Here is a 16317-nt window from a genome sequence, read left to right on the forward strand (position 1 = left end):
CCCCCCCCACACACACACACACACACCACCTCCACCCCTGACCCTGCAGTTAAACAATTAATAACTGAATATGAGGTCATCTGATAACAATCCAGGTTTCAGGACTCCAGCAACATGTTTATGCTCTCGAATGCAGTTTCTTCACATTTCACTTTCTTAACAACTGGCTGGATTGTTACACGATGTCCTCACGATAACTCTGCAAGTGTTCAAAAAAATAAAAAATAAAAAACCATGCGGTGGACTGATGGTGAAATCAGGATGACTGTTTCTAACTGCAGTCAACGTCCACAGAGACAGGTCCTCCAGCTACTCACTGCAAAGTCATGGAGACCAAAGAAAAACTCTGCAGCAGATTCTTCTCACATCGACGGTTCATGTGTGACTAAATAAGTTTGTGAATGGATGCTGACTACCACACGGGTTTGTTTCCCTGCAGAAGGAGCCGAAGTGACTGAAAACTGTTAAATTTATCTCCCTACACAAAATACATCCTGGCTAACGTGGTATGGTCACATGACTCAAGCTGTCACATGTTTTATATCAGATTCAGGTGAGTGCTTTGTTTATGTTGAGTGTGGACCCACGTTTCAAGATTACATATCAATAAGTAACTGGAAAACTTCTGGAGTGAACTGTTTGAATTAGTTCAGGTTAACCTTTTTAAGGTTTCAGACTTTGCAACAGTCTGGCGTTTACCTGATAACAGCAGATTGTTCACGTTAAGCCAGTAACTTGCTGGGCTGTGACTGCTGGTGATGTGGTGAACGTTGTTTGTGAGGACGTCTCCAAAATGTCTCCAAATGTTCATGGAAGTGTTCAGTGTGTGAGTCCCAGAGGCTGGCAGTGTGGGCCTTGAAGCTCCGCCCACTAACTGATTACAGTTAGACGTTTAAAAACAAGAGGATATCTGAACATACAGGAAGAGTCAACAACTGGAAAAATGACCTGAGGTGTGTTTGAATGTGGGCCATGTCCCGTTCGTTAACACGGAGGGGGTGGGACCAGCCGGCAGGGAAGCTGGTCCTGCTCCAGGTCCAACTGCAGGTTCCTGAAGGAAGGGTGAGCCAAAACAAACATGCAGATCTACGACTGCCCTCCCGGATGGAACAGCAGCCTTACCGGATCGGCCGGGGCCGGGTGAACAGTCTGTCTTTCTGTTTGTTATAATGTAAACCAGTGGTGCCCAATCCTGGTCCTGGAGGGCCTCCATCCTGCAGGTTTTAGATGTTTCTCTGCTCTTCAGCTGGTCTTAAAGTTCTGCAGCAGCCTGTTAATCACTCAGTCATTCCAATCAGGAGTGTAAAAAGCAGAGAAACACCTGAAACCTGCAGGATGGTGGACACCACTGATAACCTTTCTGTGCCAAGTCAACAAGACACATTTCTTTTTTTTTGTAAACTTGCCAACAGACCTCTAAATGGTGGGAATACTCTTTACTGACGCGTAAAGAACGAACAGGAAGTGGATAATGAAGCAAAATGGAAGCAGCAGATTGGGGTCAGGAATGAGGGAGAAACCTGAGGACAGATTTCCTGGAACTCGTGTAATAAATGGTTTTCATGCATTTGGACGTGTTTGAATGATAAAAAAGTGCAGATTAAAGTTCAGGCATGCAGGAAGGAACATGAAGCAGGAAGCATCATTTGAGCTCTCTGCTAACTCGAGTGTGCCTTCAAGTCTGTCAGGACAAAATGTCTGCAGGGAGTCTGTAATTTGACCTCCTGTGAAACTGCGAGCAGTCTGAGTAGTCTGAGATGTTATTGATTAAAAAAAGGATGTTGTTTGCAGAAATGTTTCGTCAGAGGCGTGCATGAATTGCCGTGAGCACATTGTTGTTTTTCCACATGAAGCTGTTTACAACCCAAATAAAAACTATTCATGCTTTTATTATTCATCTCCTCCCCGGCTGCCCATTGTCATGGAAGTTGGTTCTTTTAGGTCATTTCCATTTCAGGATAAATCTGAATTGGTCGTCAAGTGACTTATTTTCAAGGCCGGAGGCTGCTGTCGCTCCCTGCTGGGCTTGTTGTTTTGTCACAGTGGAATTTTACTCACACGACTCTACATCCATTGATTTTTATCTTCCTTCCTTCCATTCAGACTTTCTTTCTTTGGTTTGTTTGTTTTTTTAGAAATTGGGTGGAAAACCTGAATGTCTTTTTCCATTCGTTGCAGCACCAACATTTTTGTTATTTAGATATGAATCAGGTTTGCAGACCTGTTCCTAATGGTCTGATAACAATGCAGACAGCCATGGTGAGCTGTCAGAGTGTGCTTGAACAAAACACAGAAGTGAGAAAAATGAGATCTGAAGTCCTTTGAAACGAGACTTCACTTTGCTCCGCTGAGCGGGTTGAGGTGGTGGAAATGGCAGCAGACTGCAGCACGGCGACTCACTGTAGGAAACTGAGAAACATTGCAAACATTAACCTGATAAACCCCACAGACTGAACAGCAGCTGTGACTACCCACCCAATCGAAAACCACCGGAGCAGAGTCGATGGAGGGACTGGACAACCAAAAAAACAGCTTCTGAGACGATTTGTAAACTGTTCTTAGTTTGTTGTCAGCAGCTGCAGCTCAGTGAGATACTCTGAAGAGGAAAAGAAATAAAGAGAAACGTTTTTTTTATTATTTGTTTGTTTCAGAGTGTGAAAGTTGAAATATTAAATCAAAATGGTGAAAATAAAGTTGTTATTTTGAGATTAAAGAGTCAAAAACTAAACCAGCACCGACTCAAAGACCTTCGATAGCCAAATAATTTATAGTAACTTTATGCTTCAAATCAGGCCTCAATAAAGTAATTATTTTATCATAAACATATCAATAACACACCTTCAACAATAATCTAAGCTATTTTATAAGCTTCAGATGTGTTGAGAATATTTTGATTATGTCTGTATGTTTGAGACTCTTATTGTGAAGGACTGAGGGATGTTAGTTTTGCAGTAATAAACCAAAAATCTGAGTTTTTTTTTCTTTATTTAAACCATTTCTCTTCATTCTCCTGTTCAGATCTTATAAATACAAACTAAAACCTTAATCTGAACCCAGTGACAGGTTAGCTTGGTCAACTTTGGCCTTTAAAGAGACTGAAAACACATCAAATGCTTCTTTATTGAACATTTTTCTGTTTCTGTTCCCATCAAATGGACATTTTTGACATTACCAGTACCCCGCTGGGGTTAATAAACCCAGCAGCTCTATCTACCTTTAAATTGGTGATTTATGGGTCATTTTAAGGTATCAGGAAATATTTGCAGCCCTGATAGGAGGAAAACGGCTTTAACGGTTGATTACAGTGAGAAGCCATGGAGATTAATGACGTTAACGATTGAGAAACAAACACGTCGAAATGAAGGCGGTTGGTGACGGTTAAAAGGTGAATAAATCATAAAACAAGGAGAGGTGGGACAAATAACGGTATTTGGGAGGACTTTGTTTCCGTCCTCTGAGTTATCGTTCACTGTTCGAAGACTTCGCCTGGCCAATAAAAAGTCTACTTTTATTTTAAGATCTTTGAAATCAAACATACTGTATGCCACTGACTGTTTAAAGAAGCTAATTTAAAAACCTTTGCAGCAAATGTCTTGGTTAGATAAACCAACCAATTGGCATAAGTTGTATTTTAACCACAGGAAAGCTTCATATTTGTATCCAGAAGTGCAAAAATCCTTCTGGGCTTCTGTATGTTTTAGCCTTAGCCCCGCTTATCATTATAATCTCTATTATGTTGGCTAATTAGCCTTTAGCCTTCTGTCTCTTCACTGGTGAGTCTTTTGTGGAATTTGCTGGCCTCTTCTAAGCTGTTTATTTCATCTGCTGAGCCAACAATCTCCCGGCCTGCCGCTGGTTTCCTGTATCTGCTGTTTCTGTCTGTTACCTGCTATGAGAAGACAAGCTAAGAAGCTTGTAGCCTTTTTCTCTTCACATCTGTTTCTGATGAGCCAACAGCCTAAAGGCTGTACTGAATACTGGTTGGCCACAGCCTGCATTGCTGTAGACTTTTTAATGACTGCATTTTAAATCTTTGCGAGTGATAAACTTTTAATTTTCCTTTTTATACCTGCAGGAATAAGGTAATGGAGGTGTTCTGGCCTTCTTAGATTGTTTTTCCCTCATCAGGGATGTTGATAGAAATAAATTGGTAGACTAAAGTTTCTTTATGCCACATTCTTTGCAGTTTGAATAAGTAAAACACCTGGGATATCCTAACCACAGATATGTTTTATTATAGTTATTTTCATGTTTTGAAATGATTTTATTGTCTGTCGATGAAGCAAACATCCTCAGTGTGACAGAGAAACCCTGTTTTCCACCTTTGGCTCAAACACATGACTGCTCCTGGTGTTCCTGTGTCCTGGTGGTCATTAGGTCCACAGTCACAGCCCTGTTTCCTCCTCAGATCTTCCAACAGGCCAAAGGGCTCCTTAAATCCTTTCAGTTCACCAACTGCACTTGACCCTCGGCCTGAAAGACACACAGCCAAGCTCCCAGCTCTCTTTCATCCCGCTTTCTCTTTCTTTCCCAAGAAGGAACCCTTCACTTCCCCTCGTCGCCTCAGTCTTTAAGACGGACGCAGCAGCTGCTTCTGCTTCCTGGATGAATATTATCTCCAAAGACAGAGTAAGTGTGTGTGTGTGTGTTTGGGGGGCAGGGCAGCGAGTCTTAAGCTTGTCCACTGGATTATGTTTCCACAAAGGACCGAGGACCCCCCGCTGCTGTAAATTTCCCGCCAGTCCGCTTCCTGTTTCCTGAAATCTGGCATCGTTTCTCACCCTCATACCAGCTGCTCGCTATGATGCAACAGCAAACTGACCACCGAGGCCTCAGGGCACAGGCAAAATAAAGACTTCCTTTCAGCAGGTCCATGGGAACATAATCCATACATTATTTTATCCCTTCGGTTGGGGAATCGCCTTAAAGAACAGACAATCAGAGGAATCCTATTTGTGCTGTGACAACAATAAAACGATTATTTCCACATTAAAGCTGAGCAGCAGTGTTTTCTGCACACAGCAAGTGTTCAACATGTGGTCAATATTTTCAGCTGGTGGCAGTTTGAAAGAAAAACTAAAATAAACAAAAATAAAGTTTAATTATAACACAGTACAAACAGATTCGGATCACAAAATGTCAGTCAGTCGAAAGGTTGTCGGAGAAAAAAAACAGCAGATTTCTTCAACCTCGTCCTGAGGAAGAACAAAGGGACAGTGGAAAGGAAGAAATACACTTTAACAGAACATAAAATGACCATAAATCAGTCAGTTTTACAAAAGTTGAGCTATAATTTGTTGTGGCAGTAGCTGAGAGTCATCCTCTGAGTTATAAGATAACATCCTGTGAGATTGGGCAGAGCATCATGTCTGAGATTTGACCAGATGTTTATAAGGCTATAATTTAGTCATTTTTCAACAAAGAAAGAAGATCTTAGTGTTAAACTTTGGCACAAGGTCTTTAATTTTAGAAGGTTTGTTCAAAAAAGGTTAAAAAACAAAAACAACTGGACTTCTATTCTGTAGTTGAAGACGTTTCGCTTCTCATCCGAGGAGCTTTCTCAGTTCAGAAATAGAGAGTGTGGAGTTTCAGAAATAGAGAGTGTGGAGTTTCAGAAATAGAGAGTGTGGAGTTGAGCTTTTAAAGCTGAGATGTGATGTAAGCTGGACTGCTTGCAGATTGTTCTCACTCTCCTAACAATAGAGGCTCGTTAGGGTCCTTGTTTGACTGACTCACTGAAGTTGAGCTTTAAAAGCTGAACTCCACACTCTCTATCTCTGAACTGAGAAAGCTCCTCGGATGAGACGCAAAACGTCTTCAACTACAGCAAAGAGGTCCAGTTGTTTTTGTTTTTTAACCTTTTTTGAATTTACCATGGCCTGGATGACTGAGAATCTACACCAGCATTTAGAAGTTTTGCCTTTTTTATTAGTTGTTTCAGAGGGTTAACCTTCCTGTAAGTCTTTTATTGGCCATGTTGAGGAGACAAAATATTACCTAAGTGAAACTCAAACTTTAAAAAACCTCTCCTCATGACGGACCGAAAAATGCACAGAGAAACCAGGAGTCAAAAATGGTCATAAGCAGTATCTTCAGTTTAAAAGATTTATTAGCCTTAGTACTAAGGGAGACATTCTTACCAGCTCACAGCAGGAACACCAGAAGATGTCTGAGCTAAATCACTAAAACATAGCATTTTAACCTGAACAAAGAACTGGCCCATCCTCCTTCGGTCATCTTTCCGGAACCCTGTATATGGACTTGTTTTTCTCCATCTTCTGCAGGTGGTTTTTCTTTGAGTGGGTTTCGGTTCCTAATTAGCTGACTCCTCCAGACCTTCTTATCTTCATAGTTGGTACGGCCAGTCACGTACACCACAAACTCACATGACCTCACCAGTGCAGAGTTGCACTCATCCTCAGGTTAATACAATCAATAGAATTACAGAACATTAATACATTGTTCTAACTGGTAAGGAGTGTCTATATTATAGTTTCACTTCACAGCCATTATCTACGAGGCAATGTTTGCTTGTTGGTGTCTTCTCTACAGAAAAGTTGAAACTAAAACGTGGCTTCAAAGGTAGATGTGAAAGCAGTTGTTCCTAAAAATAGTGACCGAACCAAATATGGCCGCAGCATCTGTGAAGGTTCTGCACGAAACATTGTGCAGAACCTTCAGATGATGAGGATGATGATGGGCAGACTCTCAAATGTTTTCTACAAATGTCTGTGAGAACAAATGTCCACCTCTCAGCCACACACACACACACACACACCCAAAGCCAAACTGTCAACTGCCACAACTGGTGGGTGTTTGCTGAGACATGTGTGTGTTAGAGACAGGCTGGACCTTGTTCGCTCCAGACGGCCTTCAGAGGTCTGCTGCGGCGTGAAGAAACAGGCTGGAGGTGCAGTCTCCTCTGCAGCTGCTGCTCTGTTATTTTAACAGCTCCGTTGTGTGACAGTTTGGGTTTGGTGGGAGTTTTACGTTTGAAATACTAAATCATAAAGTCAGGAAGTGATTTCAGAAGTGTCTATCGACAGAGAACGCAGCAGTACTCGTGTAAACACAAGAAGAAAAAAGGTTTTATAGAAGGTTAAACCTTCAGCCCCGTCAGATAGAAGACCCTCCAAGCCTCTCTGATGCATCGTTGTCTAAATATATCAGGATCACATTCGTACCCGGAGCTGAGAAACAGAATGAAGCGTCAGAACAAAGTGCAAACGTGTCACAGTTTGTTCTGTCACTCCTGTTTCAGAAAAGCATCTTGTCCTGTGGAAATCCCCACCGCTGGACTTTCCCTGCAGCAGAGTACAGTTCATACGAAGTCATGAAAAAGAATTTAAACAGAATAAAGACTAGTTTATGTACGGTTATTTGTTCTAGGAAAACAGAAAGTGCACGTTATAGTTTAAGCTTCACCCAGATAATTTATCTCAGTCAGACATAAAGAACCTGCAACAAAACAGATCCTTTAAAATGGTTCACAAGACACTGAAAAATCAAATCTAATCATATTTATTTATACAGAACATGCAAAAACATCTAAAGCAAGAAATAGTGAAACTATAATACCAAGGGACCACAAAAAACAAAAATAAAATCAATTAAAAATATGATGAAACAAAATAAAATGTTTAAATTGTTCAGTTGCAAACCCTACAGCCTTTATTTAAAAACACAATGGAAATGATCTTTGGTGTCTCCATCGACCAGCTTCTTCATTTGTGGAAAATAAAAACCAATCAGCAAAACACTTTAAAAAGTTCCCAGAGATGCAGGAAGAGTGAGAAAAACTAACAAAACATTCATTGCAAACATGCAAAAACCTCCAAACTGTTTAATCAAATCAAGATTCTCTGATCTCCACAGAAATAAGAAATAATCATCAAAAAATAAAAAGATCTCAGGGGTTTTTTCTGAGGGAGGGATTTTTTGCATAAAGTTAATTAATTGAAAAAGTTTAAAAGTTCGAAATAATAAAATTCAGAGGACATTATTCCTGACTGAGATGAAGGTTTTGATGCACAAGAAAGAAAATCTGAATCATGATTTGAAGGAGATGACTTTTGTTATAAATCAACCGAAGTGAAGTGAAAAACTTCCCAGCCTTCCTAGAAATGAATGAAAAGTTGCTTTTGTGAAACTCGGTCACAAACAAACTCTGAGGCCTCGCTGCTGTCACCAGGACTTGTTCTGGCATTACAAGAATTCTGGCCGTGAACCAGAATAATGTGAGGTCAGAGGGTTAAAAGTTCCCTCTTTTATATTTTCAAACACAGCTTCTTTGTCCCCACGGTCCATTCAGCTGCTGTGAAGCTGCTCAGTCAAAGATTCCTACTTAAAGGACTCAGTTATCACTAACAAACAACAAATCTGACAAAAACATATTAAATCCAGTAATTATAAGGAAATAAGTAGCAAACATTCGAGCCACTGACAGCAACTGAGCTCTACAGAATAAAAGAAATTTGTATTTAACAAGCAAATTTAAAGTTTTTTGGTTCTAAATCACATGACTGCAAAACAAACAAATAAATAAATCCTGATTAAGACCCAGAGGAAACAGAAACAGCTCAGACTTCTCAGTAAAAACATCGTTTAAACTTTGATCAGGTCACAGAAAGTTGTACTTTTCAGAACTGAACTGGCATTTTTATATTTTCTACAGTTTTTACACAATCACAGTTTATTTCTGGTGATTTTACCACAAAATGTTCAACTCAGTGTCAGCTTTCCCATATCTTTGCCATCTCTTCTAATTTCTATAATATTTCAACATTATATACAGTTTATAAATGAAAACATAATTAGTGTGTCTCTCACTGCTTCCAAATCCCTCAGAGGTCAGAGGTCAGAGGTCACTCACCCAAACTCTCATTGACTTCTACTGTTTCTGAGCTGGAAGATTTCCTGCAGAAGACACTGAAGGCCATAAAACGTCCCGGTCTCAGTCCGAGTTGTTGTTTTGTTTAAAGACAACTTTTCAAGCAGCAGCTGTTTGAGGCTTACTTTTCAGTCTGCCTCTCATTAAGAGCGCTCTCAGGGAGTGACAGACACAGGTGCCTGGTTACCATGGTGACCCTAATGAGCCAACGACAGCAGCTTTAACATTTCTTTTCACTTTGGTTCTCTTTACTCTTCGTCTACAGTTTCTGCATCAACGCGTCGGCCATTTTGTCAGCTCAGAAGTCCCAGATTACTGCTGGGCTTCAGAGGAGGAAGCTGTTGTTGGAGGTTCGAGCAGAGATGCACTGGAACTCTCAAAAAAATGTTTCAGATTTTGCTCCATGCATCGTCACGAGAACATGGCGTTCTGAGCTGATGGAGAACACAGAACACATTCTGACCTTGAACCTGAGAACGTTATCAGCATCATGAGAGCGTCCAGCCAGCCAGATCTAACAGCCATTACCATAACAAACATTCTGCCCTCGTTTCGTATAATACCATCTCAGAGCCGAGCTGCGCCGGTCCGCTGAACTGTATTTACTCTGCCGTTGTTGTTCCACAGAGGGCCTCCGCCGACCTCGTTAGGCTCGTTAACGAGCCCGGTCACTGTTCCCGTGTTTATCGCTCCTGCCTGTGGAGTGGAAACAGGGGACATGGGGGGGATTTATTTAAAAAAGGAAAGAGTTTTTATTCTATTGTGATTGCTGATTTTAGATTTACTTGCTTTCAACAGGAACCAATAAACTATCAACAAAAGAGCCGTAAAAGGACAGTGGAGCTGCGACTGGCTGCCTTTATGACATGTTGTGTGTGTGTGTGTGTGTGTGTGTGTGTGTGTGTGTGTGTGTGTGTGTGTGTGTGTGTGTGTGTGTGTGTGTGTGTGTGTGCATACGCTTCATGTCTATACTCTGGGTACATTGGGTTGGTTCTGTAAAGAAGAGCTGCCATTGTTGTTGGTAACTGGTGTTCTCTGGTGTTAGGGAGTTGCAGGTTGATATGTTCAGTTTCCTGGTTTTATTTTGGACATAAAATCAGAGAAAAAACAAAGAAAAACAAAAAGCAGAAAATAAACAAGTTAAAAGCCAACTTGTCTGGTTGTTCTATGTCTATGTTAGCCCATTTTACCTCCCTGTAGACCTGTGGTGTCCAGTCGTGGTCCTGGAGGACCCCAGTTCTGGTCCTGGAGGACCCCCGTCCTGGTCCTGGAGGACCCCAGTCCTGGTCCTGGAGGACCCCCGTCCTGGTCCTGGAGGACCCCAGTCCTGGTCCTGGAGGACCCCAGTTCTGGTCCTGGAGGACCCCCGTCCTGGTCCTGGAGGACCCCAGTCCTGGTCCTGGAGGACCCCCGTCCTGGTCCTGGAGGACTCCCCTCCTGCAGGTTGTAGATGTTCCTCTGCTCTTCAGCACTTCATCACTCAGTCATTAAACCAGGTGAGACACAGCAGAGAAACACCTCCAGGACCAGGACTGGACACCCCTGCTACAGACCAGCCTGGGGACATCAGTGTGCATCAGAAATACTAAAACCAGGTTTTATGTCAGTTCTTGTTGTTTGAATTCTGCTCAGATCTCATTTAGTCTTTACTCGTATTAATAAACGTGTCTGTTAGGAGTCTTTATACTATCAGCATCATGTGACAGCAGAAAACTCCAACACAATCACATCTCTATTCCTTCTGCCTGAGCCCAAACACACACACACACATAAAAAGAGTGACACGTTAAACAACATGGTGTGTGTGTGTGTGTGAGCCAGTTCACAGCTCCACGTGTTTTCTGTCAACAAGCCTGCAGACCAAACACACGGTGACATAATTACCACTGGAAGAGAAGCAGGGTTAGCTGAGGCGTGTGTGTGTGTGTGTAGAGTCAGACATGAAAACAAACACACACAGACACACCTTGTGTGCTCGGAGTGAACATGAACTGTGTGGAGCCTCAGAGGGCTGATAAGCAACTGGGCCGCCCCGACCGCATCCCTTGCTTCACATCGATAATCTGAACAGTTAACGAGACACAACGGGCCAACTCAGAGTGCGTGTGTGTGTGTGTGTGTGTGTGTGTGGGTGTGGGTGTGTGGTTTGCAGTGTGGTAATGCTTGAGCAAAGACGGGTTAACGAACGCAGCTGCCGTCAGTTGGAGCTACAGCCGGAACTGTGGATGTGGTTTACAGTTGACGCTGAACACAGCCCATAAATTTACACATTAGGATGATTTAACCTGAGTTACAACATTTCTCTGCTTCACGCCTGCAGAGACACAAATAAAGCTCAGGGATGAGATCTGAAGAATGAGGCTTGGAATTACAGCTTCTTTTCTGTGTGTTCGTTCATCACCCGCTGCCATGAGAGGCAGGCAGTGGTGTGTCTGTCTGTCAGCAAAATATCTCATGAACCAGAGGCCTGAAGTTACTGAAACTGTTGGATGACCATCTACAGCTGGAGCCACATTCAAGATGGCCACATGAGCAAACACAGGAATGGCTCTAAGATTGGGAGTGGTGGTAGCTGAGAGTTATCCACAACTTTCTGCATTAACTGAACTGTTAGCAAAATATCTCATTTCAAGATGGCTGCCACAGCCAGCTGATTTTAGGAAACACAAAAATAGGAATAACTCAGTTTTACAGATACTGAGTTAAAATTTGGTATCATTCTCAACACATCCTCTACGAGCTTCTAACTTTTGTTCTGACATCTTCTCATATTGTTATTTTCAAGATTTTTATTTTTCACCAGAAGATGATTTTACTAAGACTGGCGTGAAAGGTGGCGGGCGATATGCATTCCTGTGATTAATGCTAGGCTGTTAGGATCTGGGTTTTTGTATTTTGTTTTGTCTTCATGTTTCAGTTTGAGTTTATTGTTTGTGTTATTTAGTTGTCTCTTCCCTGTGCCTCAGCCACCATTCACTTCTCCTCAGTTACTCTCTCTCTCTTCCCCATTCTCACCCATCTACACCTGCCTCTAGCTCCATAATCATCTCACCTGTGCCCACTTCCACTAATCACCCTCTGCCTTTAAAACCCAGTCACTTTCCACATTTCCCTGCTGGTTCATTGTTATACTTTGCCTCCCTGATGTGCTGTCCTTCCGGTTGCTCGTGCCTCGTCGTCTCCCATGCTTTGTTTGGTTCCTCTCTTGTCTCAGGTCTGTTCATGTTTTGTTTAGTAAGTTAATGTTTTTGTATTTAGTTTAGGTTTTGCTGCCATGTCAGCCTTTGTTTTGGTTTGCCTTTTATTTTCGAAATAAATTAGTTTATTTTAATTTAGTTCAGGGTTGGCCTCCTTCACCCCACTTTATGTCATAGGCCTCTTAATTTGACTCAGTTTGAAGCACGCAGCTCAGATATTTCCATCCTGTCAGCTCCTGGAGGCTGAGGAGTTTCATGTAGAGCCGGAAATGTTTTATTTTTATTTTCATTCAGAGATTACAAAAGAAAAAATGTTTGTTGCACCAAAAACGTGACAACTAGAGAAAGGAAACACAAGCAGACAGGTGCATGAGTGTAAAACCCAGCTTATGGTGTGTGTGTGTGGGTGTGTAGCTGAGGGGAGCGGTCTTTTTAGTGTCGTGTTCCTTCCTGTCTGTGAAGTAAGTGTGTGAAAGGACGACAGATATGGAAGCTGACAGAAAAGAACTGCTTCTTATGTAAAACACACACACACACACACACACACACACACACACACACTGCTGCGGACAGCTGGTCTGTTGGCGGGAAAAAGCTGAGGACCAGCTGTCACAGAGAAGAAAGACGGAGGGCGGGAAAATAAGGAGCTCATGTCAAAACACACAAGGAGATTATTTCAGAAAAGAATAATTCATTTAAAGACCCAAATATTACTGGGATGAAAGCAGGAAACAACCAAAACATAAAACAGAGAGGAAAATTTAAAAAGAGGAGCAAAAGAAACATTCATTCATTCATTTACTGTGTTTCAGGCCTGGATTATCCTCCTATTTTCTCTCCCTGACCAGACAAAAAAAAGACTAATAAAGTTGAAATAATCGCAGTGAAAAATCAAAATCTGTCCAGTTGATCATGAAATATTTAAAATCAAAGTGATGAAAAAGATTAAATACAGTCTTTGTTTAATGGACATTCAGTTTTATTTTCCAAGCTGCAGAGCTGAGGGGAAAGACGCCTCATGAATCCCTTTAATAAGACAAACAAGCTCAGCTAAAGTTTTCCTTTTGACAATCAGCTCCAGAGAATCCCGACGTTCCCTCAGAAAAGCCCCGTTTTCCTGGTTTCCAGAAACAAGGACTGCAGTCAGATCAGATCTGTGTTCGGGGAAAGTCCTGCGTCAGGAACGACAGCAGCTCTCAGAGAAGGAAATCAAATTAACCTTTGGAAAGTTTTCAGCAGTGAAGAGCATCTTTTATTGTTTCTGATAAATGAGCCAGTCTGACATCCTGCAGGAACATTTTCTTTTTCTTACGGTGTAACCAATTATTTCACTGTGGTCGTTAACGATGGTTTCATTCAGTCATCATAGCTGAATACATTAGTTTGAATGATTTCCTGTTTTTTATTGTTCTGAATGTTTTTTACAGTCCAGTTTCTTCTGCAGACTTTGTGCTGTTTTAGCTGTTTGTTTATCAAAACATCTGTGACTTTTACACCTGATTTATAAATATTTTCCCCATAAAAAACACTGAGATCTCTTCAGCTCTTCTTAAACATTATTCTCTAAAATCTGCTTCAGCTACCGGCTCTGTTTCTGTTTTCCTAAACTACTATTTAGCTTTTAGCCACCATTCTGCTGCATTTAGCTTTTAGCTAACCTTTTTTTGGGCTTTTTAAGCAGCAGAAGTTTTGGTTTTATTCTCAAAGATCATTTCTGAAGAACAGCCAAGGATAGAGGCGCACACATCTGGTGATTAATGTCTTTGAGTCTCTTACTGTCTTTTCACAACCCAGCATTCATTCATTCATTCATTCAATGAGGCTGATTATTTGTCTGCTAATTGGCCTCAGGGCTGTCACACACACACACACACACACACACACACACACGGTGGAAAAAGAGCAGCGTGACTCCACATAACAAGCAACAACACACACAAAAGGATAAAAACATTTCATATTTATATTGTATGAAGAAGTTATTTTTTCCTTTTAGTCATTTAAATGAAATAAACCCGCCTATCGAAGCTCCACTGCTGGTTTTAAAAGCACAAACACACACAGGAGGCAGGGATCCTGCAGAAATAAGGGTGAATAGTGAAAAGCACCTATTTATCCACGCTCCCCCGGGTCTCCTGGGACACACACTGATAATGACTGGTTTAACTCAATCCACTGACCTGCACACACACACACTCCTCATTCTGTGTGCAGTAACACACTCCCTCACACACACACACACACTCTGTCACACTGGATTCACTCTTCAAAGTAACCCGAGAACAAACCTTTCTGTCAGATGACGTGTTTTTACCCCCAAACACCAGAATCTGAGCTGGAATCACAAACAAGTCGTTTTTATCTCCTTTTCCAGTTTGTTGTTGTGAAGTGATTTGTTTTTGTGTGACATTTTAAACAGATTCCTACAGACGGTGTTCAAGATGCTTCACACAAAAATAAAATTAGGTGCATAAAGTTAATATCTGCAACTGGAGACAAGATTGTGAGATAAAAAAGCACATTTTTACTTGGAATTAAGCTGCTCAGGACACATTTAACTGAGATTAAATTGTGACTTTTGCACAGCATTCCTGCAAATTCTCAGTTTATCTTAATTGAATCTCTTTTAAATTAACAACCAAAGTGGTCTTCAGTCAGTCAGTAACAAAAGTTCTCACCAAGTTGTCTCACATTTCTTTCTGACTCAGAGAAACTAAACTGAGATAAGTTTGAGACAGGTTTGAGACAGATTTAAGATGCTTGTGACAACTGTGTGATTGTAAAATTGTCATGCAAATGTTTTTAACCATCCAGCGGTTGGCACAAGGAAATTTAAAACCCTGAAGAGCATTTGGAGACATTTTGGAGACTCCTTCAGGAGCAGTTTATCAGCAGCAGTTGCAGCTCGGTGAGATCCATAGAAGTCAGAGTTGAGATGAACTTCAGCGGGCGATATGCATTCCTTCAAGGAATGCTAGGCCTTTAATTCCTCCTTCAATCACATGAGTTGTGAAAAACTTTAATAATCGCTGTCCTTAAAGGTGAGGTTTCACATTTTATACGCTATCAGATTTCTTTAATCCTCCATCGGATCTGTTTCTGCTACAAATAATATCAGAACCAAATTAAACCTTTAACCTGATTGTTATTTGTGTCCCATTTTGGTGTTTTTTTAACGTTCCCCCTCTCCTTGCTTTCTAACCTCGTGTCTTTGTTGTTTTCTTTCTCCTTGTTTCGGCCCCTTCCCCCACTTTTCCCACCTCTGTGTGGCATCGGGAGCTGAGAAAACCCCGCTGCTGCCCTAGCAACCGCTGCCGCGCCGCCTCCGCCCCGGCAACAGGCCGTCATCAGAGCTGCTGACCTCTGACCCCAGCACAGCTGCTCAGCCACCGCACGTCCCCTCAATCCTCCGGCATCGGCCCGTCCCCGTGACCAAAGGGTCACACATGGGAGCCAACGCTGAATAAAACCAAATCACCAGTTCTGGAAAAGGAGGAGAGGCAGGGCAGTGGATGGAAAATGACCCGGAGAGCAAGTCAGCAATAAAACAGGAAAAACTGAGAAATTAAGATAAACAGATGAAATGCTTAGCAAAAAAGAAAAAAAAGTCGGTACCAGAACAGACAATAAAAGCAAACAGCTTCCTGTGAAGGCTGCTGGGCTCAGCCTGAAGGTGGAACAAACTTCTTCATGGTTTCCATGTAAAGTTTGGCATCTTTCCTGTCAGCCCATGCTGTGCTCTACGCCGTACGTGACTCTTCCATCTAACATGGTGGCTCCAAAAACAGATGTTTTATGTGAGAAGACTTGTTTCTGTCAACATTTGAAGAATGTGTCACTAAGAAACACCAAGAACACAGAAGGTGCATCTTGGTAAGAAATCACTCAAGCTTTGTTTCTTCTTCTTGCTGTCAACCAAGGTGGATCCAGTACATGATGCCTTCTGGGCGCCTCCCTGTGGAGGTTTTTGGTCATGTCCCCCCGGAGGAAGACCTCTGAGCAGACCCAGAACTCACTGCAGGGATCATGGATCCTCTCTGGCCTGGGAACATCCTGGGATCCCCCTGGAGGAGCTGAGAGGAGCTGCGCCAGGACTCAACCATGGATGGATGGATGGATGGATGGATGGATGGGTGGACGGATGGATCGATGGACGGGTGGACGGATAGATGGATGGATGGATGGATGGGTGGGTGGATGGATGGATGGATGGATGGATGGATGGATGGG

Source organism: Kryptolebias marmoratus, linkage group LG2, assembly GCF_001649575.2.
Source record: "Kryptolebias marmoratus isolate JLee-2015 linkage group LG2, ASM164957v2, whole genome shotgun sequence".
Taxonomy (NCBI): domain Eukaryota; kingdom Metazoa; phylum Chordata; class Actinopteri; order Cyprinodontiformes; family Rivulidae; genus Kryptolebias; species Kryptolebias marmoratus.